The sequence below is a fragment of the Haematobia irritans genome, chromosome 5 (assembly GCF_050003625.1).
Source record: "Haematobia irritans isolate KBUSLIRL chromosome 5, ASM5000362v1, whole genome shotgun sequence".
Lineage (NCBI taxonomy): Eukaryota > Metazoa > Arthropoda > Insecta > Diptera > Muscidae > Haematobia > Haematobia irritans.
In genome coordinates, this window is record NC_134401.1 from 33,174,432 (window position 1) to 33,200,849 (window position 26,418).

The window sequence follows — 26,418 nt, forward strand, 5'->3', positions numbered from 1 at the left end:
CTAATCCAATAAATTTAAAAACTAACTAAATTAGAAAACAAGGCATATTGAGAAAAGTATTTTCATTGTATTGTGAATTTGATTGTCAGTCAAATTGAAACATTATTCAATGAGTGGTCAATGTTGTTAGAAAAATCATGAAACTTTTGTGTCATCTAATTCTTAAATGAACTAATCAAACAAATCCAATGACATTATCCGTTAATCTGAATGGAAAGGAAACATCAACAAGTGCCAATTTTCAAATAGAATCGCACACAAATAATCAACACTTCCATATCCCCACATGAATAACTAACAAATAGCATTCTACAAAAACCAAAGAAGAAGAAGAAGAACACAAGAAAAACACTTAAAATGTAATTGGGGCTGAATCGTTGAAAGGACATTTCCCAAAGAAACAAAAAAACAAATTCCCATTACTTGGCCTCAAGGAAAAACTGAAAACTTTTCCAAATGGAGCAGATTAAATTTTACAAATTAGCATCATAAGGAAGAAGATGACAAGGACTGGATCAAAAATAGGGTATTGACGTTGTTGTTGTTGCTGCTGGTTCTTTATTCGTATAATTGCATTAATTGAGCAAAAAACACTTAACAAAAGCTTAAGGAAACAACACAAATAGATAAATAGACTAACTAAGAAATTGTGAGATATGTAAGTAAGAAAAGTGCTCTATTCAGAGAAGGGCATATACCCTACACACAAAAAATAAAAACAATGAAAGGAGGCAGCACACAGTCAATGAAATTTATTTTGAAATTTTTAATCAAATATATCCCTTGAATTGTAAATGTGTCGAATTTTAAATGTTTTAACGATTTTAGCGTGCACCATCAAGGGAAAGTTACTACTTCTACAAAAACGTTGGTTGTATGATATCGAATTTTGTTGTCAAAATTTTATTTCTATAGAAAAATTTATCGAAATTTTATTTCTATAGAAAATGTTGTCAAAATTTTATTTCTATTGAAAGTTTGGTTTTCAAAATTTTATCTTTGTCAAAACTTTAGTTTCAATGGATTTTTTGTTTTAAATTTAAAATTTTATAAAAATTTTATTTCTATTGGAAATTTCGTTTCCATAGAAAATTTTATAAACATTTTATATCTATGGAAATTTTGTCAAAATTTTATTCCTATAGAATAGAAAAATTTGTACAAATTTTATTTCTACAGAAAATTTTCTCAAAATTGTATTTTATAGAAAAATTTGTACAAATTTTGTTTCCGTAGAAAATTTTGTCAACATTTTATTTCCGTAGAAAATTTTGTCAAAATTTTATTTCCGTAGAAAATTTTGTCAAAATTTTATTTCTGTAGAAAATAATTAACATTGCCAATATGTGTCTAATAAATGGAAACCAGTAAAGAGAATTGGGAAACCCCATAACAGACTTCCTCTCAGCAATTCAGAGTACAGTCTTATTTTTTCTGAAACACCATAAAACCTGTAATGATAGCCTTACAATGGCAGCCTAAAAATTATCACCACTAGAGCAAAGGAAATACTATGATAGTTATTCCTTTAGAAAATTTTGTAAAAATTTTATTTCTACAGAAATTTTATCAAAATTTTATTTTGTCAAAACTTTATTTTCAATGGATTATTCTTAAATTTTAAAATTTAAAAAAAAAAAAAAAAACAAGTATATACGGCCGTAAGTTCGGCCAGGCCGAATCTTATGGAGGGTACATAAGACCATGGATTGCGTAGAAACTTCTACGAAAAACTGTCATCCACAATCGAATTACTTGGGTTGTAGTATCTTAAAACTTCTTAACATCGTATTCTAAATTGTGAGTTAGTCCATACGTGGTATATATTAGACAAAAAAGGTATGTGTAGGTAAGTCTACAAATAATTACGAATCGATATGGACTTTTGCACGGTACGACGAGAGCCAGAATTGAAATATGGGGGTCGCTTATATGTGGGCTATATATGTTACAATTATGAACTTGATATGGACCAACTTTTGTGTGATTGGGGATCTATTTATCTGAGGGCTATATATAACTATAGGCCGATATGTACCTAGTTAGGCATGGTTGTTAACGGCCATATACTAGCACAATGTACCAAATTTCAACTGACTCGGATGAAATTTGCTCTTCCAAGTGGCTCCAAAACCAAATCTCGGGATCGGTTTATATGGGGGCTATATATGATTATGGACTGATGTGGACCACTTTTGGCATGGTTGTTAAATATCATATACTAACATCGCGTACCAAATTTCAACCGAATCGGATGAATTTTGCTCTTCCAAGGGGCTCCAGAGGTCAAATCTGGGGATCGGTTTATATGGGGGCTATATATAATTATGGACCGATTTCGACCAAATTTTGCATGGGTGTTTGAGGCCATATATTAACATAACGTAACAAATTTCAACCGATTCGGTTAAATTTTGCTCTTCCATGAGGCTCCGTAGGTCAAATCTGGGGATCTGTTTATATGGAGGCTATACATAATTATGGACCAATGTGGACCAATTTTTTGCATAGTTATTAGAGACCATATACTTACACCATGTACCAAATTTCAACCGGATCGGATGAAATTTGCTTCTCTTAGAGTCTCGGCAAGCCAAATCGGGGATCGGTTTATATGGGGACTATATATAATTATGGACCGATGTGGACCAATTTTTGCATGTTTGTTAGAGACCATATGCTAACACTATGTACAAAATTTCAGCCTGATCGGATGAAATTTGCTTCTCTTAGAGGATCGGCAAACCAAATTTGGGGGTTCGTTTATATGGGGGCTATACGTAAAAATGGACGGATATGGCCCATTTGCAATACCATCCGACCTACATCAATAACAACTACTTGTGCCAAGTTTCAAGTCGATAGCTTGTTTCGTTCGGAAGTTAGCGTGATTTCAACAGACGGACGGACGGACAGACATGTTCAGATCGACACAGAATTTCATCACGACCCAGAATATATATACTTTATGGGGTCTTAGAGCAATATTTCGATGTGTTACAAACGGAATGACAAAGTATTTCTATTGGAAATGTTGTCAAAATTTTATTTCTATAAAAAATTTTGTCAAAATTTTATTCCTATAGATAATTTGTACAAATTTTATTTCTGTGGAAAATGTTGTACAAATTTGTTACTATAGAAAATTTGGTCCAAATTATTTTACTATAGAAAATTTGGTCCAAATTTTTTTAATATAGAAAATTTTGTCAAAATTTTATTTCTATAGAAAATTTTGTAAAAATTTTATTCCTGTAGAAAATTTTGCCAAAATTTTATTTCTATAGAAAATTTTGTCAAAATTTTATTTCTGTAGAAAATTTTGTCAAAATTTTGTTTCTATAAAAAATTTTATCAAAATTTTGTTTCTATATAAAATTTGGTCAAAATTTTATTTCTATAGAAAAATTTGTCAAAATTTTATTTTTATAGAAAACATTTGTAAAAATTTTATTTTTATAGAAAACATTTGCAAAATTTTTATTTTTATAGCAAAAATTTGTATTTCTCTAGAAAATTTGATTTCTATTAATATGTTTTCAACATTTTATTTTGTCAAACCTATATTTTTCAATTAATTTTTTTTAAATTTTAAAATTAAAAAAAAAATTATATATACTTCTATTGGAAATTTTATCAAAATTTTATTTCTATAAAAAATGTTGTCAAAATTTTATTCCTATAGATAATTTGTAAAAATTTTATTTCTATAGAAAACAAAATTTTATTTTTATAGAAAATAATTGGTATTGCCAATATATGTCTAATAATTGGAACCCAGTAAAGAGAATTGGGGAAAACCCAAAACAGACAATTTAGAGTGCAGTAATACCATGATATTTTAAAACTGTTTTAAATCGAAATTTCGACCAGATGTAGCGCGGATTCTGGAACAATTAGGTTAGGTTAAAGTGGCAACCCGATTAAATTTCAGGTTCACTTAGACTATTCAGTCCATTGGATATTCTGGAACAATGGAAAATCTCTATTTAAACACAATCAGAAGGGAATTATGACAAATAAATCGCCACAAAATGTTTAATAGTTTTTTTTTACACCAAGTACTTTTTGGACCACCTTCGTAAATGTTATATTTATTATATAGTGATATGTTGCAAACCGAACGTTAAACCTATTATAACCCCGTTATTGTAAGATTGTGGAAGGCTATAAAAAGAATAAAAGATTCGAATTGACAATAGACAGAGACTAACCCGAAATTCTATATCAAAGGCAGCAACAAATGTTAGGACAGACCAAAAGCGAGGACACACAAAGATACTTAGACTGTTGTAGGTCCTATACAAATGTAAATGAAATAAAAATCCAAAACATCATGTAAAAGATTGCACCACATAATGCAGTCATACAAAACTTCTTTCTGCAAGAAATCAGAAACACAAGAAATCTGAAGCATCATCATCATCCTTAACCAAACCGACAAACACAACCAACCAATATGTCCACACAGAAAAGGATCCAAATACAAAAGCGTAACTCTATAAAAATGCAAATGTGGGAGAAGCAAAAATCCGTTGACATACTCGCCACACTCATTGTGAGACAACTTCAGACCGAAAATGGACTTAGATTTGTATACGATGATGATGATGATGATGTTGATGTACACGTTTTGTGAATAGAACAAAGTGCTCCATAATTGGGTATGTTGGAATTATTTTGATGCATGTACATATATCCATCATAGGAAAAGCATGGCGACAGTGTTTGAAATCGTTTGTTTTAAACAAACGAATGAATAAGTGAAAAAGGTTCGAAAAATCAAATTCAAAATTGAAATATATATTATTACGTTTTTGGTGTTTTTAATGAACCGATAATTAAAACACAGTCCTTTTCAATAACGATCATCTGCAATTTATATGCTTAACTTATTAACGTTTTCACTAATTTACTTTAAACTCCAATGACGAGGTCTGAAATACAACCAGTGTTGCGAGGGAAAATTTTCGGTTTACCCTACAAGGAAATAAAAATTTCTTTACTTTCCCCTACATTCCTAAAAAGTTTTCCCTACAATATTTTTCGTTAAATTCAAACAAAGTTTACAAAATCAAAATGGTTCTATGTGCTTTATTATCTTAAAACATATGAAAATGCCATGTATATTTCGTAAAAATAAATTTGTATTAACACCACGGTTGCCACAGTTAGTAGAATTCTACCAAAAATAGTAAATTTTTTTCTATTTGGTAGATTGGTAGAATTCTATAGAAATAAAATTTAGGAAAAATTTTGGAAATGGTTTCTATATAAAAAATTTGAGAAATTTTTCTATTTCTACAATTTTGAGATTACTTTCTATAGAAATTATATTTTGAAAAAAAAAACTATAAAAATAAAATTTTGACAAAATTGTCTATAGAAATAAAATTTTGGACGAAATTTTCTATAGAAATAAAATTTTTACAAAATTTTCTATAGTAAAAAAATTTGGACCCAATTTTCTATCGTAAAAAATTTGGACAACAATTTCGTTAGAAATAAAATTTTGACAAAATTTTCTATAGAAATAAAATTTTGACAAAATTTTCTATAGTAATAAAATTTTGACAAAATTTTGTATAGAAATAAAATTTAGACAAAATTTTCTGTAGAAATAAAATTTTGACAAAATTTTCTATAAAAATAAAATTTTTACCAAATTTTCTATCAAAATAAAATTTTGACAAAATTTTCTATAGAAATAAAATTTTTAAAGTTAAAAAAATATATATTTCTATTGGAAATTTTGTCAAAATTTTATTTCTATAGAAAATTGTGTCAAAATTTTATTTCTAACGAAAATTTTGTCCAAATTTTTTACAATAGAAAATTTTTTCTAAATTTTAAAATAAATAATAATAAATAGATAATTTGAAAAAAATATATTTCTATAGAAAATTTTGTCAAAATTTCATTTAATTTATAGAAAAAAAATTTTGACAAAATTTTCTATAGTAATAAAATTTTGACAAAATTTTGTATAGAAATAAAATTTAGACAAAATTTTCTGTAGAAATAAAATTTAGACAAAATTTTCTATAGAAATAAAATATTTACCAAATTTTCTATAAAAATAAAATTTTGACAAAATTTTCTATAGAAATAAAGTTTTGACAAAATTTTCCATGCAAACAAGATTTTATGTTTTTGGTGTTTTCTTCGATCTTTATTTTCAAATAAAAGCTTTTCTGTTTTTTCGATCGTTTATTTTGACAAAATTTGCTATAGAAATAAAATGTTGACAAAATTTCCTATAGAAACGAAATGTTGACAAAATTTGCTATAGAAATAAAATTTTGACAACATTTTCTATAGAAATAAAATGTTGACAAAATTTTCTATAGAAATAAAATTTTGACAAAATCTTCTATAGAAATCAAATTTTGACAAAATTTGCTATAGAAATAAAATTTTGACAAAATTCTCTGTAGAATTAAAATTAAAAAAAAAAAATTTATGGAAACAAAATTTTCTACAGAAATAAAATTTTGAAAAAAAATTTCTATAGAAATATTTGGCTGGTAGATTTGTGGTAAATTTTTCTTCAAAGTTTGGTAGATTTTTTGGCAACGTGGTTACCGCATATTGTTAAAGATCAAACCTTGCCGGCTTCTAATTTCCTCTTCTAGAGCCACTAAAATATAAAAATTAAACTTGTGTTGAGTGACGCTAAATATTAGAAAAAACCTACAGGTAGGGAATTTCTCCTACTTCTGGCAAAACTGAATACAACTAACTTGCAGCACCATGACAACGCCCTTATGTACTTCAAATATGACGATCTGGAATAATCGTTGGCAAGAATGGAATATTCTAAGACAATGTAGACATTCATCAGGTAGCCGTAAAAAACATACAATACTCCAAAGATACAAGTCGATATTCTCGCATTATTATTTCAAATTAACCCTTTCGACCCTAAAGTTGCCTGTGGGCAACTTTTTGTGTTTTGAGGCTCACTGTCAGCGTTGTTTTTGTTTTTGTTCATAAAACTGTAACGGTATCGAAAGCTACAAGTGTTTCCTCCAAGTTGAATGAAAAATCAGCCAATTTGGTTGTCAATTAGCAAAAAAAAAATCATTAATACGCACGTACCTCAAGAAAAAAATATTTGCGAATTTAAAAAGAGGTTTTTATACATGTGACTTTTTTCAAAAATTACAACTAAAATGTTGAAAGTTTTTATTAAATCTATTGTAGTACATGTCAAATAAAATATTTCTGGAAGTCAAATCTTAGAATTGCGAAAAAACAACAGATGAGAAATTTTTAAAATTGAAAAGTTGCCTGTGGGCAACTTTAGGCAATTGTGGTAGTAAAATTACATATTTTTGAACATAAGGCCTGGAGAACAAAGGTTTGAAAAACAATAACTTTGAAAAAATTTTGAACTTCAATTGAGATGTCCCAGTGACGAGAAATGCGGCGATGATGTGGAAAACATATCTGCAGTGCAGTGAGGAATTTGGAAGGAATCGTAAAAAGGGAGGAAGCCACTTCTTGGCAACATACTAGTGGATTAGCACGAATATTGACGCTTTATAATACTTTGGCTTTTTACACCGCCAGTTAAATTGACATGGGTTAAAAACAAACAAAAAAAAAACAAAACATTTTCGTGAGTCACGCGTGATTCACGCGAAGCCGTGAATGAAATTTAAACGAAATCTCGTGAATATGCGTGAACGGGATTAAAGAAAAATGTGTGGCGCGTGAGCGTGAGTTAAAATCAAATTGTGTTCGTGATTGTGAGTCAGTAAACTTTCTCCGAAAACACGCTCCCGATAAAAATTTACTTTCACGATCCAACCCACCCTCACGATCCAACTCAATAGCGTGAATCACGAGAAATTTCGTTAATTACCAGAATTTTATTGAGCCACGAAAATTGTCGTGTTGCGAAAATATTCGTGACTCACGAGATTTGTCGTGAATTACGAAAATTGTCGTGAATCGTGCGAAAGCGTGAGACATAAACGTTGTTCATGTGTGATCGTGCGCGAGTATGACTTTTCATTTCGTGAATTAATTTCGTGACCGTGAATTCCTACCCACATGGCGTGCGTGAGTACAAATATTTCTTCGTGAATGTGTTTGAGCGTGATTGAAATTCCACTCACGCGCGCATCTAAGTATATATTTACTGTAAAATAACAAAAAAACTTAACAAAAATCCAATAAAACGTAATACGTCTATTAATGCAAAACAAACTATTTTGTAGTCACAATTGCCCAAAGTTGCCCACAGGCAACATTCTCTACCGCCTAAACGAATGGGCGTAGCGACCCGAAATTTTGGCTAGACGCTTCTTAAATGACTTCAACATGATTAAAAGTAAAAAAAAAATTCTAGCGATACCTATAAAAATTCAGGGTCGAAAGGGTTAATAAACATTTAAACAATCTTTGGTTTACTTGACCACAATGATTCTTTCACAATTCTCTTAAAATGCACTTTGTCGGATCTTATTGGCTTCATTCTAACTTTACCTAAAAATGCATTCAAGCGATGTTTTAATATAGTAACTTGTCGTGGTACAACTTGTCAATAGTGGCGGCACTTTTCCGAGGAGTTTTGGATATCGTATATAGATTGAGGGGGGTTCTCAGAAGTGCCGTCAAATTAAAAAAAAATATTGGCAGGGACGGAGCAAACTGGGTTCTCGAGTTTTATTGTGTGGCACCTCTTCTATGTACAGCATATTTCGTAGAGCTAGATTTTTAAATGTCTACTAGGGTTTTCTTTTTCTCGGACTTTTTTCATTCCCGGGAAAGCGGGAATTTTTTCAAATTTCCCGGGATCCCGGTCAAAGGGAAACATTTAGACATTTGAATAAATTATAAATCGCCCAAAACTACGGTTATAAGGCGCTGTCTGGACAACTAACAATATATATTGTGTTGATCGCTTACATCAGTCATAAATCATACTAAGATACGAAAAATTTTGGAATACAAAAATTTTTTACAATGGTTAAAACAGTCTCTTTCGTTATAGTTTTCGGAATGACACTATTAATATAGTGGGATTTTTCATTTATTTATTTAGATTTCGACCCTAATGTGTATGATGTATAAATTTGGAATTAAAGTAACTATTTTAATAAAGGTTTGAATTTTCATATTTCATAAAAACATACTTGCACTAATTATGAAATTTTCAAATTATACAATTGCAAACGTGGGTAACATAAGGTAAAATATCCCGTTGTTTTTAAAGCTTTACTCAGTCTACACATCTATAGGAATGTCGGTTTACAGAAATATGACAATCATAAATTAGGAAGTGCAATCTTCTTCCTAACAATTGGGAGCCCGTTAGAATCTGGGCTAGAACCCACGACTTTATATGCCCCACAAGGCAACTACTACTACTTGGTACCATAGTCGTTCCCATTACACTTCCAAAATTCACTTTAACTAGATTTCAACTATCATTTGCCATATAGAACCCTCTATTATAGATAAAATATTCTAAAGAAAATTTCCCGGGAATTCCCGCACATTCCCGGGATCCTGTTCCCGGGAAAAACCCTAATGTCTACGTAATACTGTGCTAAAGAATTGTGTGTCACAGTTATATCCTGGCTGTAGCAGATGCATACAAATACACCACTACATATACCCACAAATATACTACAACAAATCTACCCACCTTCATATGTTATCATAGATAGCAAGAAAATATGAAGAACAATAAGTATATACGGCCGTAAGTTCAGCCAGGCCGAATCTTATGTACGCTCCACCATGGAATGCGTAGAAACTTCTACCAAAGACTGTCATCCACAATCGAATTACTTGGGTTGCGGTAACACTTGCCGATGGCAAGGTATCTTAAAACTTCTTAGTACCGTTTTCTAAATTGTAAGTTAGTCCATATGGGGTATATATTAAACAAAAAAAGTCCGATTAAATACGTATAAAATTCAGTTTGACAAAATTTTCTATACAAATAAAATGTTGATGAAGTATATTTGGCGATATTTACCAATTTTTGTGTGATTGGAGATCGGCTATATATAACTATAGACCGATATGGACCAATTTCGGCATGGTTGTTAGCGGCCATATACTAGCGCAATGTACCAAATTTCAAACGAATCGGATGAATTTTGCTCCTCCAAAAGGTTCTGGAGGTCAAAACTGGGAATCTATTATATAAATATGGACCGATATGGACCAATTTTTGCATGGTTGTTAGAGACCATATAATAATACGAAGTACCAAATTCCAACCGGATTGGATGAATTGTGCTCTTCCAAGAGGCTCCGGAGTTCATATCTGGGGATCGATTTATATGGGGGCTGTATATAATAATGAACCGATAGCGACCAATTTTTGCATGGTTGCTAGAGACCATATTTCAACACCAACTACCAAATTTCAACCGGATCGGATGAATTTTGCTCCTCCAAGAGGCTCCGGAAGTCAAATCTGGGGATCGATTTATATGGGGGCTAAATAAAATTATAGACCGATATGGACCAATTTTTGCATGGTTGTTAGATACCATATACTAACACCAAGTACCAAATTCCAACCGGATTGGATGAATTTTGCTCCTCCAAAATGCTCCGGAGGTCAATTTATGGACCGATATAGACCAATTTTGCATGGACCATACTAACATCACGTACCAAATTTCAACCGGATCGGATGAAATTTGTTTCTCAAAGAGGCTTCGCAAGCCAAATCAGGGGGTCGGTTTATATGGGGGCTATACGTAAAAGTGGTCCAATATGGCCCATTTGCAATACCATCTGACCTACATCAATAACAACTACTTATGCCAAGTTTCAAGTCTATAGCTTGTTTCGTTCGGAAGTTAGCGTGGTTTTAACATACGGACGGACGGATATGCTTAGATCGACTCAGAATTTCTCCACGACCCAGAATATATATACTTTATGGGGTCTTAGAACAAGATGTCGATGTGTTGCAAACGGAATGACAAAGTTTATATAACCATCCTATGGTGGAGGGTATCAAAACAAATCCGTAAACATGAACTTCAATGTGGTGCTGCCAATGTTTTCTAACATGTCGTCTCACACCAGTTGCCAAAGCTACAGCAGCTCTTTGAAGAGTGACCGTAATATGAACGATAAAGCAGTATCAGCAAATTTAGTTTTTGGATGAGCTTAGTGAATGAATGTCTGACTGGTTGGTTGGTTGGTTGACTGACTGAATGTTGTGTCTGCAAGAATGGATGAGTGGATGAATGAATGCCCACAACTTCGTATATGGAAAACTCTATGAGAGACACAACAAGACCAGGGCAACAGTCACAAACCTTAAACATCACCAAAATTATTTACTGTCATAGAAGACAAAACATTGTGTCTTGTTTGGGAGTATGCTGCATTTTTTTACTTTTTCTATTTCGAATATTTTTCGTTACATTTCATAATGTTTTTGAATTCTTCCGGACTTGAATGAGTTATCAAATGAAATAAGAGCATCAATGGAATTCTCTAAAGATAATATCAAATTAAACAAAATTAAAAAAGATTTAATTAACTAAAATTAAATTTTGCTTTTCGTTTTGTTTTTAACCATTAGTATGTTCAAATCTTATTGGGTTATTAAATTGTATGGTTGAAGTTTCCAACGGTATTTATATCGCAAACTCGAAAAAACACTACCAAAACAAAAAATATTTTAGTTTATAAAATTTTGATTCTATAGAAATTTTGATTAAAATTTTATTTCTATAGAAAAATGTTGTCAAAATGTTATTTCTACAAATAAAATTTTGACAAAATTCTATCGAAGATTTTCTCAATATTTTATTTCTATAGAAAATTTGGTAAAATTTGTATTTCTATCGAAAATTGTGTCCAAATTTTATTTCTATAGAAAATTTTGGTATAAATTTTATTTCTATAGAAAGTTTTGTCAATATTTTATTTGTATGGAAAATTTTCTCAAAATTTTATTTCTGTCAACATTTCAATTTCTATAGAAAATTTTGCCAAAAATTTTATTTCTATAGAAAATTGTGTCAAAATTTTATTTCTGTAGAAAATTTTGTTAAAATTTTATTTCTATAGAATATTGTGTCAATATTTTATTTCTGTAGAAAATTTTGTTAACATTTTATTTCTATAGAAAATTTTGTCAAAATTTTATTTCTATATAAAATTTTGTCAAAGTTTTATTTGTATAGAAAATTTTCTAAAAATTTTATTTCTATAGAATATCTTGTCAATATTTTATTTCTATAGAAAATTTTGGCAAAATTTTATTTCTATAGAAAATTTTGTCAACATTTTATTTCTATAGAAAATTTTGTCAAAGTTTTATTTGTATAGAAAATTTTCTAAAAATTTTATTTCTATAGAAAATCTTGCCAATATTTTATTTCTATAGAAAATTTTAGTAAAAATTTTATTTCTATAGAAAATTTTGTCAAAATTCAATTTCTATAGAAAATTGTGTCAAAATTTTATTTCTGTAGAAAATTTTATTTCTATAGAAAATTTTGTCAAAGTTTTATTTGTATAGAAAATTTTCTAAAAATTTTATTTCTATAGAAAATTTTGTCAATATTTTATTTCTATAGAAAATTTTGGCAAAATTGTATTTCTATAGAAAATTGTTTCAATATTTTATTTCTATAGAAAATTTTCTCAAAATTTTATTTCTATAGAAAATTTTGTCAATATTTTATTTCTATAGAAAATTTTGTCAAAGTTTTATTTCTATGGACAATTTTCTTAAAATTTTATTTCTATAGAAAATTTTCTCAAAATTTTATTTCTATAGAAAATTTTCTGAAAATGTTTTTTCTATAGAAAAATTTCCCAAAATGTTATTTCTATAGAATTTTTTTTAGCTTTCAACTAACCTCATTATATGCGTCCGTTTTTCAAGGTTTTGTTTTTTTGTATTTGTTTTTTTTTTAATGTTAAACTCAGTATGTAATGGAATGCACAGAGCTTTTAAATATGTCTTTGATCAACATCAAACGTGTGCAATGCGCACCACCAGCAAATGTTCTCTTCAACATTTCTCTATGTCAATCTATTCTAAGGTTAGGTTTATATCACATACATACAGTGAGCAAAAAAAAAGTTATAAAAAGTTGTTGTGCGATTCCTTATTGTTTCTGATGGCCGTATTCAATGTATTTGCTTGGACATTATCCATTTCTCCATTCATGTAGATGCATCAGCACTGCAGGTCTCAGTGATTGTGGGTCGTTGAGATTTCCTCAATCGAGAACTATGGATGGATTTTTTTTGTTTCAATCTATGTTCAAGTCGGTTCATGTAATGTATACAGTGCACAATGGTTTTATAACGACGAAATTCTAGTCTTGTTTATTTTATACCCTCCATCATAGGATGGGGGTATACTAACTCTGGCATTCCATTTGTAACACATCGAAATGTTGGTCTCACACGGATAGGATGAAATTTGCTCTTTAAAGAGGCTCCAGAAGTCAAATCTGGGGATCGGTTTATATGGGGGCTATATATAGTTATGGACCGATATTGATCAATTTTGGTACAGTTGGTAAAAAGCGTATACTGATACAATGTTGACAGCGTTTTTCTGGCTCTGGTCCAAAAATCCCTTATTTAAATTAAAATTCCTCTCAAAATCCCACATTTTTTATGAAAACTATCCCCAGTTTGGAGAAAAATTCTTAATAATGACAACACTGATCTCACACCCAATTTCAACCGATTCAGATAATATGCACTCCTTCAAGAGGAAATCTGATTTAATCACGAAATTAATTGATCCAATTAATTTTTTAATTGAAATGTCTCCAATCACAGAAATTAACTGAAAGTTAATTAAAACATTAATTGGTCCAATTAAAAAATTAATTGATACTATTAATATTTGTGATTGATTTTTGTTTCAATTAAAAAAATTGTTGAATCAATTAAATTTTTAATTGAATGTTTTTTTAAAACTCAATTAAGACTTTAATTGGAAAAAAATTTTAAAATTCTTTTCTGTGTATAATTTGCAAAGTTGATAGAAGACCACCATAACGTTCGCTTCTGCCAGTGGCTTCAGAGGATATACCTCAAAGTGGTCAGATAACATATGGCCCATTTGCAATACCATTCGACCTACAACTACTTGTGCCAAATTTCAATCCAATAGCTCTTTTCGTTTGGAAGTTAGCGTTATTTCCAACGTTGCCACAATGAATTTTTATTTTGGACCAATATTTTTCCAAAATTGGACCAAAATTCGTACCAGCGCACCATTTTTCAAATTAGATTAATATCATTTAAAAGTTAGGTTAGGTTAGGTTAGGTTATGTGGCAGCCCGATGTATCAGGCTCACTTAGACTATTCAGTCCATTGTGATACCACATTGGTAAACTTCTCTCTTATCACTGAGTGCTGCCCGATTCCATGTTAAGCTCAATGATAAGGGACCTCCTTTTTATAGCCGAGTCCGAACGGCGTTCCACATTGCAGTGAAACCACTTAGAGAAGCTTTGAAACCCTCAGAAATGTCACCAGCATTACTGAGGTGGGATAATCCACCGCTGAAAAACTTTTTGGTGTTCGGTCGAAGCAGGAATCGATCCCACGACCTTGTGTATGCAAGGCGGGCATGCTAACCATTGCACCACGGTGGCTCCGTTAAAATTTTCCCAAAATTTTACTTCGATAGAAAATTTTGTCAAATTTTTATTTCTATAGAAATTTTCGTCAAAATTTTATTTCTATAGAAAATTTTTTCAAAAATTTGTTTTCCACAGAAAATTTCGTCAAAATTTTATTTCTATAGAAAATTTTGTCACAATTTTACTTCTATAGAGAATGTTGTCAAAATTGTATTTCTATAGAAAATTTTTACAAAATTTTATTTCTATAGAAAAATTTATTAAAATTTTAGTTCATTAGAAAATTTTGTCAAAATTTCATTTCTTTAGGAAATTTTGTAAAAATTTCATTTCTTTAGGAAATTTTGTCAAAATTTCATGTCTTTAGGAAATTTTGTCAAAATTTCAGTTCTATAGAAAATTTTGCCAAACTTTTATTTCTATAGAAAATTTAGCCAAAATTTCTATAGAAAATATTGTCAATATTTTATTTCTATAGAAAATTTGTCAAACTTTTTTTCTATAGATAGTTATTGCAAAATGTTATTTCTATATAAAATTTTTACAAAATTTTCTTCCTATATAAAATTTTTGCATAATTTTGTATCTATATACATTTTTTTTTTTAAGTTTATTTCTGTACAAAATTTTGGGAAAATTTTATTTCTATAGAAAGTATTTTTAATTTTTTGTCTATAGAAATTTTTGTCAAAATTTTATTTCTATACACGCAGAGAAGGAATATGATCACCTCAAACATGTTTCAAGAGCAAAATGTTATTTTTGTATGGTGATCATGTAACATGTTTGTCACTAAAATGTTATTTTCTCGTCAAATATAACCTGCTTGCCGAAATCAGATACATGATTTTCGAGAAAATAACATGGTTGCGAAAACCATGTTACATGGTCACCACCCAAAAATAACATTTTGCTCTTAAAACATGTTTGAGGTGATCATATTCCTTCTCTGGGTGTAGAAAATGTTGTCAAAATTTTATTTCTACAGAAATATTTATTAAATTTTTATTTCTATAAAAAATTTTGAAAAAAAATACAGATTTGACGGAAATGGACCAAAATTAACCATTTGGTACGACCATCGTACCAAATTTAAAAAATTAATAATTTTTTGTCCGATCGGACCAAAATGGCAACCATGATTATTTCAACAGACGGACGTCCGGATGTCGAATGGTTGTTCCATTGACGGCTGTGGTTAATGCACATTTCTCTTTATGGAGCCCCCATTCAAATATACGATTTTCTTTAAAGCTTATCAATGTTCTTTATTGCTTAAAGAGACCATACTCTATTCTAGTATCATACCTTCATAGACATCCCAATGTGCTAATCGAATCGAATGACTTGCAAAACAAAAAAGTTTTCTGCCTGTATTCTTCCATTATGTTTTATGTTCTTTTTACAGCCAGTGTAGTTGCATCCACTGTCGTTATCTATTCCATTGCTTTTCTTTTTGTATTAATCAGTAGTTGGTTCAAATCCTATTGGAGTATTAAATTGTATGGTTGATGTTGCCAACGTTCTTTGTATTGCTCGGTTGTTTTTCCATCCATCCAGTTGGCAATAGTGTATGTGGGAGTGTAAGCGAGTAGGTGAGCAGAAGTTTTGCAAGTATCGATTTCAAATTGCAAGTAAATGAAAATTTGATTCAATTACTATGCAATTATTGTTTACGTTATAAACTCCACTTTTAATTGAGATTGGAGTGAAATTATAGTGATTAAATGTTCAAAGTTAATCAATCCATCGCTTTTCTTTGCATTGGTGCTACATTGTATGTACATCCTTTGCCATTTGCCGAACGATAATAAGAAATTTAGTATGGCACTCTTCCATGTCTTATGCTTTGGCATTGATTTTGGTTGTTGTTGTTGTTGGTTTTTTACTCGTTTTCGTTTTGTTGTAATTATCGGGAGGGCAAAGAGATGTTGTTTTCCTATCAAAGTAAAAAAGTTCAATGCTGTTAAACTTTAATGTTATTGCATTGATATTTGATCTGGATACTGCACTGATGTTGATTCTTATATTTCCTATTTCACATAAACGAACTTAACGGATCAATATTAGTTAATTGCAAATCAAAAGTTTAGTAGGGCTAAAACAAAAATGTGTTGATATGGTATTTTTATAGTGGTTAGTTAAGTTAATAAGGAATATTTGCTAGAGGTCTGCACAACTCTATTTGTATATGCAGAGTACACGTGTACTTGGTATAGGGTTTCCATATTGATAATTTTCAAAAGAGAACTTTCGCTTTAAAAAAAGAGAACATTTTACTAAAAAAGAGTTTACAAAAAAAATTAAAATTAAAAATTAATTTTTTTAAATAATTATACCCTTCACCACTACTTTGGTACAGGGTATAATAAGTTTGTGCATTTGTATGTAACGCCAAGAAGGAAAAGTCTGAGACCCATCGTTTAGTATACCGATCGTCTTAGAATTAAATTCTGAGTCGATTTAGCGATGTCCGTCTGTCTGTCTGTCCGTCTGTCTGTCTGTTGATGTATTTTTGTGTGCAAAGTACAGCTCGCAGTTTTAGTCCGATTGTCCTAAAATTTGGTACAGTGTCCTGTTTCGGCTCAAAGACGATCCCTATTGATTTTGGAAAAAATCGGTTCAGATTTAGATATAGCTGTCATATATATTTTTCACCGATCTGGTCATAATTGGCGTGTATATCAACCGATCTTCCTCAAATTCCGTACATCCGAATATTTTATGAGTCTCGAAAAACTCGAAAAACTTGCAAAATATCATCCAAATCGGTTCAGATTTAGATATAGCTCCCATATATAGCTCTCGCCCGATTTACACTCATTTGCCCACAGAGGCCAATTTTTTGCTCCGATTTAGTTGAAATTTTGCACAGGTAGTATAATTAGCATTGTTGCTATGCGTGCCAAATTAGGTTGAAATCGGTTCAGATTTAGATATAGCTCCCATAATATGTTTTTCTGATTTGGACAAAAATTGTCAAAATTAATTTAAATTAATTTTGATGTCTTGATTTAGTCATATATACATTAGTTGTGTTCCTTTACGTACTACTAGTTACTACTTTTACTAGTTTTTACTAGAAACCGTTCCTCAACCCCAAAAAATAGTAAAAGTAGTAAACAATTTTAAGAGATCAATGTCAAAATGCATGTCTCTTTTAAAATTTTTTACTACAAGTTACTCGACAAATTCTTTCGAGTAAAAGTTGTAGATATGTCATGACAAAAATAATTATTTGTTTTCAAATTTTCCAAACTAAAGTAGTTCCAAATCGCTTTTTTTGGAAATAAATCTGTAACTTTTTAATGGATTAAGATATCATCATAATTTTTTCTTTGTGCCAAAGCTGAAATGTTTTTCTCTATATTTAGAGGTTTGTAAGTCCCTAGTGGATTCACGGGCTGGTCTATAGACGTTGGAAGTTGGACACCTCTGATGTATGCAATTTAGTGTTACTTGGCAAACGCGCAATTATGCACCGATTTTCATGATTTTTGCTTTGCTGGATAGAACTTATAAACTACCATAAAAAGATTGTGTATGTGTGCGAATATATCTAATATTTGCGAGATAGGGCCTTACAATTTATTTTTTTGCAAAATTGGAACAAAGTGGGGTCTGTATTTTGAGTCTAGAAGGACTACATTCCTTATAAAATTCTACGTATTCTGGAGGAAAATTTTGTGCACCTTTGTGCTTTAGATTTAACGTGTAGACTCCACAATTTGGAATTTCAAAACAATGCCGAACCAATACCACATGTTTCGAAAAAAGTACCAAAACATTGACCGACTCACACCAAATTCGGCACACCCTTTAATGGACCAAAAGTACCTCTACGTTTTGAATTTCATGCAAATCGGATAAAAGTTTTAATGTCTATGTCATGAAGACCCCAATTCGGGGGTCGGTTCATATGGAAGTAAAATCGAAACTTAGGCCGAAGTAGACCCATCTTCAAAATTGACCTGCATGTAGAAGAAAAACGTGTCTGTTAAAATTTCAGCACTATAGGTTCATTATTGATGGAAGTAGCCTGATTACAACAGATAGCCAGGCAGAGAGACATCGTCTTATAATTTCTCCCTGATCAAGACTATATATACTTTATATAGTCAGAATTCGTTATTTGTATGTGTTACAAACGGAATGAAAAACCCCACCTTATAAGATACTGATAATATGCGCTATTACTCTACTTTATGGCCCAGAAGCCAGAGTTTTACTTTGATTAAAAATTTTGCAAAAGGAGTACTTTTTATAACAAAGTAAAAACCATAGCTTCTTTCTATCGTAATAAGGATTTCAAAGTTTCCTGCAAAAAATCTGCCATTTGTCAAAAAAAAATTCTATATAAAAGTATTTAATTTACCTACATGTTTTGAAAATATTTATTCAAATCACAATGCTTCTTTTGTTTTTTGTTTGACATTTTTACAATTTTTACTATATTTTCGTTCCTGTACATTTAACAAATATAGAAATCTGAGAGGATTTTCAATATTTCTCTCTTTTACTACTTTTTACTACGAGTAAAGTAAAGGAACACACCTATTATGTACCGGAAAATTGTATGTTATGAGAATCCTGTACTTTAATTATAAGGCCTTGTCTTGTTGTACATGTAAACATTAAATAAATAAATATTTTAATGCTGATTTTGTGGTAACACATTTTTTTTGGTTTTGTCATACTGCTGTCTTATTCATGAATTAATGATAAAATGATATTACAGAAGAACAACAACAACAATTGTAAAGAAAAAAGTCTTCTGAACAAACATGAGTTATTCCATGACCTTTTCTAGTTCTAATGCTTAGACATTTGAAATGTATTGGAGTAGATCGGGACGGCGCGAACGCCATTCCCGGCTATCAAAAATTTCACGCACGAGTTATTCACATTAGGAATAATCGCAGGGGTCAACTCAATCCAAAGTGCAATGATTAAGTCTCGCCCTGGAGGAACCGCCTTCATGATCACGGTTAACCTCTACGCCAGGTAAGTATGCTTTCTTCAGCACAAACCTAACTATTCATACCACATGAGCTACAAACGCAATGAGAATTATAATAATATAGACTTGTTTTGCAGCACAAACTTGACATTGAAACGCAAATTTTAATTTGAAAGGAATGTAGAAATATGATGGCAAACAAGTAATTACGATTTGTGTTTTACCCTGAGGGTTGATATTAAGGCCTTGAGTGAATGTACACTGCATGTTCAAGAACTCTTAGGATTTGGTGGTGGATTGTTAGTCATAATACATATAATATACCATGGCTTTTATTACTCATTGTATATTGTGGGCAGTTTTCGCTGCCGATCTCAAAATTGATGAAATCTAACCACTTAGCTGTATAGAAATAAAACATTTAGTGAGTATGGTGAGATGTAAACAAACAGTGAGACTCATAATAAGTATCTCTTTTGATTTCACCACATGCAACATCCTCGATAGTATAGTGGTTAGTATCCCCGCCTGTCACGCGGGAGACCGGGGTTCAATTCCCCGTCGGGGAGGTCGACGTTTTTTATTTTTTTAATTTTTTATTTCAAATTAATAATTTTAATATTAAATCATTACAAAAATGTTCTTCATAGTTCAATAATTTATGCCTTATAATTAAACTAAATACAATTATTGATACAATAATTTATATCGAAGTTTTTTTATTTCATGTTTAATAAATTTAATATTAAATCATTACAAAATTGTTCTTCATAGTTCCATAATTTATACCTTATAATTAAACTAAATACAATCATTGATACAATAATTTATATATGTATGTGTATAGATAGTCTCCAAACTGCTATAGAATTTATTAGAGAAGGGAAATTGATAACTACATATGTATATGCATGGGAAACATAAAAAAATATTCATACTATATTATTTTTTGTTTTAATTGTAATGTACATTTTATTGGCAGTGTCAAAATGCATTTGAGAAACTAAACAACATTTTCTCATCCATAAACAAAAACTTTGGAATTTACTGTTCTATATAGAGATGTAAACAAAACACACGACTAATAAAAAGTATGGCATTTGATTTCACCACACACAACATCCTCGATAGTATAGTGGTTAGTATCCCCGCCTGTCACGCGGGAGACCGGGGTTCAATTCCCCGTCGGGGAGGAGAAGATTATTTTTTTTCTAGTTTTTTTATTAATATAATTTTGAAAGGGAATATTTTAAAATATTGACCAGTTATCGCTGGGGTTGTCCGATTTAATACATTTTATGGTTTTTTTGTTCTAAAATAAATAAAATTGTTATATTTTTTTTAAATACCCTCAGAAAAATGTCAACGAAAATTTCCATACACATTTAATAATTTTACTTAAATTTTGCCAAATGTTTGAAAATCTTATTATAATTATTTTTTGAAAATGAAGTAAACATTTTTACTGAATTCGGAATTCATATATCAATTAAATTTCTAAAATGGGTACATTTTACTAATTTTTTTTTCGGTCTTGTATTTTGTATAATGCTAACGACATTTCCATAAATTTTAATTCAAATTTTTCTTTCAAAAATGTAAAACACAATTTTTTAAATTTGAGAAAAAGTATTATTATCATGTTGCAATAGTAAAATAATTAAACATTTATTGAATAAACCTACATTTTCTCTGTGTCCCATAAGCAAAACATTTTACCATGATACAATTATTTATAAGGTACCCTCTCTAGAACAAAAATACCAACAAAAACATAAAAGCAGCTCATCATAACGTCAAACTAAATGTCAGTAAAAAGAAAATAAACAAATACAAAAATGTTTGTTTTTATTTTGTGTTACTCATGAGAAATGTTTCTTATTGGAATGGAAATCTATTGTGAGTGAAAAATATGCAACTGCAATATTTTTGGAAATTCTGTATGCAGTGAATTTCTGTAACAGTGGGGCATGTATTCGCCCAGTGACGCTGTTGTTGAACTAACTCCCTCCAATTTTGATGCCATTTGGGTTCAATTTTATGCAAACTGGTGTGGCCAAAACTTTGAAGGTTGTCATTAAAGTATGAGCTGTGGATGCTGATGAGCACAAATATTTGGGTGGTCAATATGGTGTACGTACAATCAAGATATTTGGTGCTAATAAACACGCGCCCACGGACTACAGTGGACAACGTACGGCAAAAGCTATAGCGGAGCCGGCTTTGGCTGAAGCTAAGAAAAAAGTTCAAGCTGCTTTTGGAGGTGGCAGCAGTGGTATCTCCTCTGGTGGAGATAGTGGCAAAGATGACATCATTGAATTGATAGACGATAACTGGGATAATTTGGTTTCGTAATCTGAAGACCTTAAATGCTACAGTACATCAAAGCAAGAGTACGATGGTGGACGCACATCCTCTGACATTGTCACATGGCATTAGACAAACATGTGGCAAATGTACCCGCCCCAGAATTGGTAGAGATTATTGATTAATCCTCATTTGATGATGCCTTTGAAGTAAAGCCATTGTGCGTGATCTCTGTTTTATCTCATATACTTGACTGTAATGCAAAACGGCCTCAATAAATTATTGTCCACTCTACGTGATTTGGATGAGAAATTCGAACAATACAATAACATAATTTAAAAATGTCAACAATATTTTTTGACATTTTGATGAGCCGTTCAAAATCGCCTGATGAAATAAGGATTCCTCATAAACAATTGTACATATCATGCATTTTTTCTCCAATTTATAGAAGGAGTGAGTTTGTACAAATTTCCAATAAATTGTTTAAAAAACGGTATAACTATTGTTTTTTTATTAGAATCAAAAATTGTCATTTAAAAAAATTGACAAATTTCTGAATAACTACTTGTTTGAAATGTATTATATCAGGTCGGGACGGCGCGAACGCCATTCCCGGCTATCAAAAATTGCACGCACGAGTTATTCACATTAGGAATAATCGCAGAGGTCAACTCAATCTAAAGTGCAATGATCAAGTCTCGCCCTGGAGGAACCGCCTTCGTGATCACGGTTAACCTCTACGCCAGGTAAGTATGCTTTCGTCGGCATAAACCAAACTATTCATACTCTGCACCCTACGGATCCAATGAGAATTATAACTAACTACAACTTCTTTTGCTCGCACACAATTGACTCTGAAAAACAAATTTTCATTGGAGATAATGGTACTAACCAGTAATATTTATACGTGTTTACGGTTAGGTAGCCAATTCGTATGGTTTTATTTGAGGGTTGCTTGAGTACCGGAATATATGAATGCATCATAGTTGGTGAAGGGCATTGACGTTGTAAATGCTGGCTGGCTGCGATTTCGAAATGAATAGCAATATTAACTGTGACCTGCCGTTTACATCCTCTACCATAGAATGAGTTAAGTTGTAATTAGTGCGCAGAATATTTGAAATAAAAGCATAAAAATACTGGAGGACTAGAAATTCTTATAACAAAAAAAAAAAAAAAAACGCTATACCATTGAACTTAAATCTAATTTCAATCGGAAATGCACATCACAGAATTATTTAATTATGCACATCTACACATACTACAAAATTATTTAAAAAAATCATTGATATAAAATATATTTTTTATTATATGTAGTTATTAAAGTGTTGACGTTAAATGAAAGCTATGGACATATTTAATACGTTCTTTATCTTTATTTCATATGGACAATATTTTATCCCAAGAAGTCGAAATAATTATTTTGCCTAAAATTTAGTCCATAAATCCTCAACAGTCAATAAGTCAGTGTTGCCAGGTTAGGGGTTCCCCCAAATTTAGGGGTTTTTCACATTTAGGGGGATTTTTGGGGGTAAAAAAAATATCTTAGACCTTATAAAGTGGAGCAATTCTCAAGCAAATTCGGAACAATTCTGGCATGAATTATGAGAAAAAAGATGAGGGAAGTCAACAACAAGATCCTAAATACAAGCAAGTATAGCATTATTTTCGTTATCTTTTTTAAAAGCTTCTGTTAAAAGGGAATTTTTAATATTTGACACAATTAAAAACAATCTTATTGTAACTTAGCAGCTGAAAGCATTTTAAGAGTAAGCCTGCTTTTTAAATTGATATACATATTGTATTATCACATCCAAAGACAAAATAATTTCTTCAGGGACGAAGTTTTAAACAAACGAAATTGTCTTTTGTTATAAAGTATTTTCTTAAATAGCAAATTTTATATTTTATTTACTTCAAAAGAAAATTTTTTTGCGTCAAACGAAAACTTAGTTTGTCTAAAATTTCGTTTCTCAGAAAAGAAACCTCTTCTTTCAATATATATATTTGTGTTAAATTTAATTTTTAAACTTTATCACTACAGGATTTTTTCACGAAATTTGGGACCCTTTTGTACTTTTTACATTCTTAAATATTTTGGGGGTTTTTTGAAAAAAGCCTAGACCAATTTAGGGTTTTTTTCTTAATGGCCTGTTCCTGTATACCGTAGGAAAGCTTTCTTTCGTATTCCAAACGAAGGAAAATTGATTTTTGTTCTTCTATTTCGAAAGGCAAGTCACTTCATATTTTGTTGTCGAGCAATAAACGAACATATACAATAAGTGTCAAGAAAAAAGTAAAAACATTGTTAACATTTGAATGAATTCTCAGGCCAAAAATTTGAAAATACTCATTTTTGATATTCAATGTATTCTCATACAACCGAAACGAACTTTCGAAAATATAAAAACTCAAATTCATTCGAATTCGAGTGACTTGCCTTTCTTTCGAATGGGTTTTCGTTCGATATACAGGAAAAGGGCATAAGATTGGGGGGGATGAATCAAAAATCGCCTGGCAACACTGCAATAAGTATCAATTTGTTTTTTCTTAAAACCAAACAAAAACATGTATATACGGCCGTAAGTTCGGCCAGGCCGAAGCTTATGTACCCTCCACCATGGATTGCGTAGAAACTTCTACTGAAGCCGATGGCAAGGTGTCTTAAAACTTCCTAACACCGTAATATATACTACATAGTCCATACGTGGTATATATTAAAAAAGGCCTATTAAATACGTATATAATTAAGATTAAAGTTTCTATAGAAATAAAATTTTGACAAAATAAAATTTTGACAAAATTTTCTATAGAAGTAAAATTTTCACAAAATTTTCTATAGAAATAAAATTTGGAAAAAAATTTCTATAGAAATAAAATTTGGACAAAATTTTCTATAGAAATAAAATTTTGTCAAAATTTTCTATAGAAATAAAATTTTGAAAAAATTTTCTATAGAAATAAAATTTTGACAAAATTTTCTATAGAAATAAAATTCTGACAAAATTTTCTATAGAAATAACATTTTGACAATGTTTCCTATAAAAATAAAATTTTGGTAGATTATTTTTAGCTCGAGTGGCAACCATGATTCTGAACCAAATTCAAAAATTCGACACTCATCGCTCGACTTTCCTACAGAATACCCTAAATAACAATATTAATTAAAAAATAATCAATACCAACTTCATAACAATCAAATTCTATATTTGGCAATAAATTTGAGTTTTTTCGGCTCTTGAAAGTCTAATCAAAATTTTTGTATCAATTAAACTAATTCTGTTCAAAATAAAAAAAGCACTAAATGAAAATGCCAGAAAGCACCAAGATGGTGCTTTTTTTGAAAAGGCACCAAAAAGCAATTTGGTGCTTTTTAGAAATCAAAAAGCACTAAATTTGGTGCTAAAAGCACTAAATTGGCAACACTGGGTCTTAGAGCAATATTTCGATGTGTTACAAACGGAATGACAAAATGAATATACCCCCCATCCTATGGTGGAGGGTATAAAAAAACTACACAAAGTAATTGAGTAAATTTCAGATTAAAGTGGACATTTTTGAAAGCACGAATCCTTCAAAATTTACTCCGAAAATCTTGGAACGGAACAAAGTTTGGAATGTATTGAATTAGATCGGGACGGCGCGAACGCCATTCCCGGCTATCAAAAATTTCACGCACGAGTTATTCACATTAGGAATAATCGCAGAGGTCAACTCAATCGAATGTGCAATGATCAAGCCTCGCCCTGGAGGAACCGCCTTCGTGATCACGGTTAACCTCTACGCCAGGTAAGTATGCTTTCTTCAACTCAAATCCAACTATTTACACCACATGTGCTGTAAACGCAATGAGAATCATAACGAATTATTACTGATTTCAACATTTCAAAATGTACAATGAAAACGACCATTTCATATGGGAAAAGTACGAATTCCAAACACTTCATCACATTGCTATAAGTTTCTGCTTAGGTAGTAGATAGCAAACTCACAAATGGGTTTGAAAATTTTTGCTGGTCACTGTTTGTGGGGTAAAATCCATGTATGTTTGATATCATGCACTCTGGAGAGATTGTTGGTGACAGTAGGTAGCCGACACCAGCTTATTTTTAGAGTCTGTATAGCAAAGATGCTGAATGATTATGAAAAAACATGATATGCCTTTGTATGCGTACATACATATATGGCCTGAAAAGAGGTCTCTTTTCTTTGTATATAGAAAATTACGTTGTTATCGTATTGAATTACAAATAACAGGTATTTTATATGATTCCAGTGACGGAATTAAAATTCTTTAGTTTAAATTCATATCATTTTATATTATACTTATTTCATTTAATTATATTTATTTAAACATTTTACGAACTAAACGTGGGTATAAAGTTCAATGGCGGTACATATAAGTTCAATATGAACTAAAGCAGAAGAAAATTTTCGTACGATTCCCACAAATAGTAAAAATGGTCATGATTTGGCGCCAATGCTCATTTTCTTTACTTTTAGTTCATTTTTTCTTCTGTGAGAATTTCGTGAAT

General features: G+C 30.7%; 5 non-coding genes across 5 annotated transcripts; 2 read left to right on the plus strand and 3 right to left on the minus strand.

The window, feature by feature from the left end:
* Positions 1-19,459: 19,459 nt before the first annotated feature.
* On the minus strand, positions 19,460-19,625 carry LOC142242126 (U1 spliceosomal RNA). The gene has a single exon (XR_012723988.1). It is a non-coding gene; the product is annotated as a U1 spliceosomal RNA (small nuclear RNA).
* A 445-nt stretch (positions 19,626-20,070) lies between these two features.
* Positions 20,071-20,142, plus strand: TRNAD-GUC (transfer RNA aspartic acid (anticodon GUC)). The gene has a single exon. It is a non-coding gene; the product is annotated as a tRNA-Asp (tRNA).
* A 552-nt stretch (positions 20,143-20,694) lies between these two features.
* TRNAD-GUC (transfer RNA aspartic acid (anticodon GUC)) lies at positions 20,695-20,766 on the plus strand. The gene has a single exon. It is a non-coding gene; the product is annotated as a tRNA-Asp (tRNA).
* A 1,705-nt stretch (positions 20,767-22,471) lies between these two features.
* LOC142242132 (U1 spliceosomal RNA) lies at positions 22,472-22,637 on the minus strand. The gene has a single exon (XR_012723993.1). It is a non-coding gene; the product is annotated as a U1 spliceosomal RNA (small nuclear RNA).
* A 2,877-nt stretch (positions 22,638-25,514) lies between these two features.
* Positions 25,515-25,680, minus strand: LOC142242133 (U1 spliceosomal RNA). The gene has a single exon (XR_012723994.1). It is a non-coding gene; the product is annotated as a U1 spliceosomal RNA (small nuclear RNA).
* Positions 25,681-26,418: the final 738 nt, after the last annotated feature.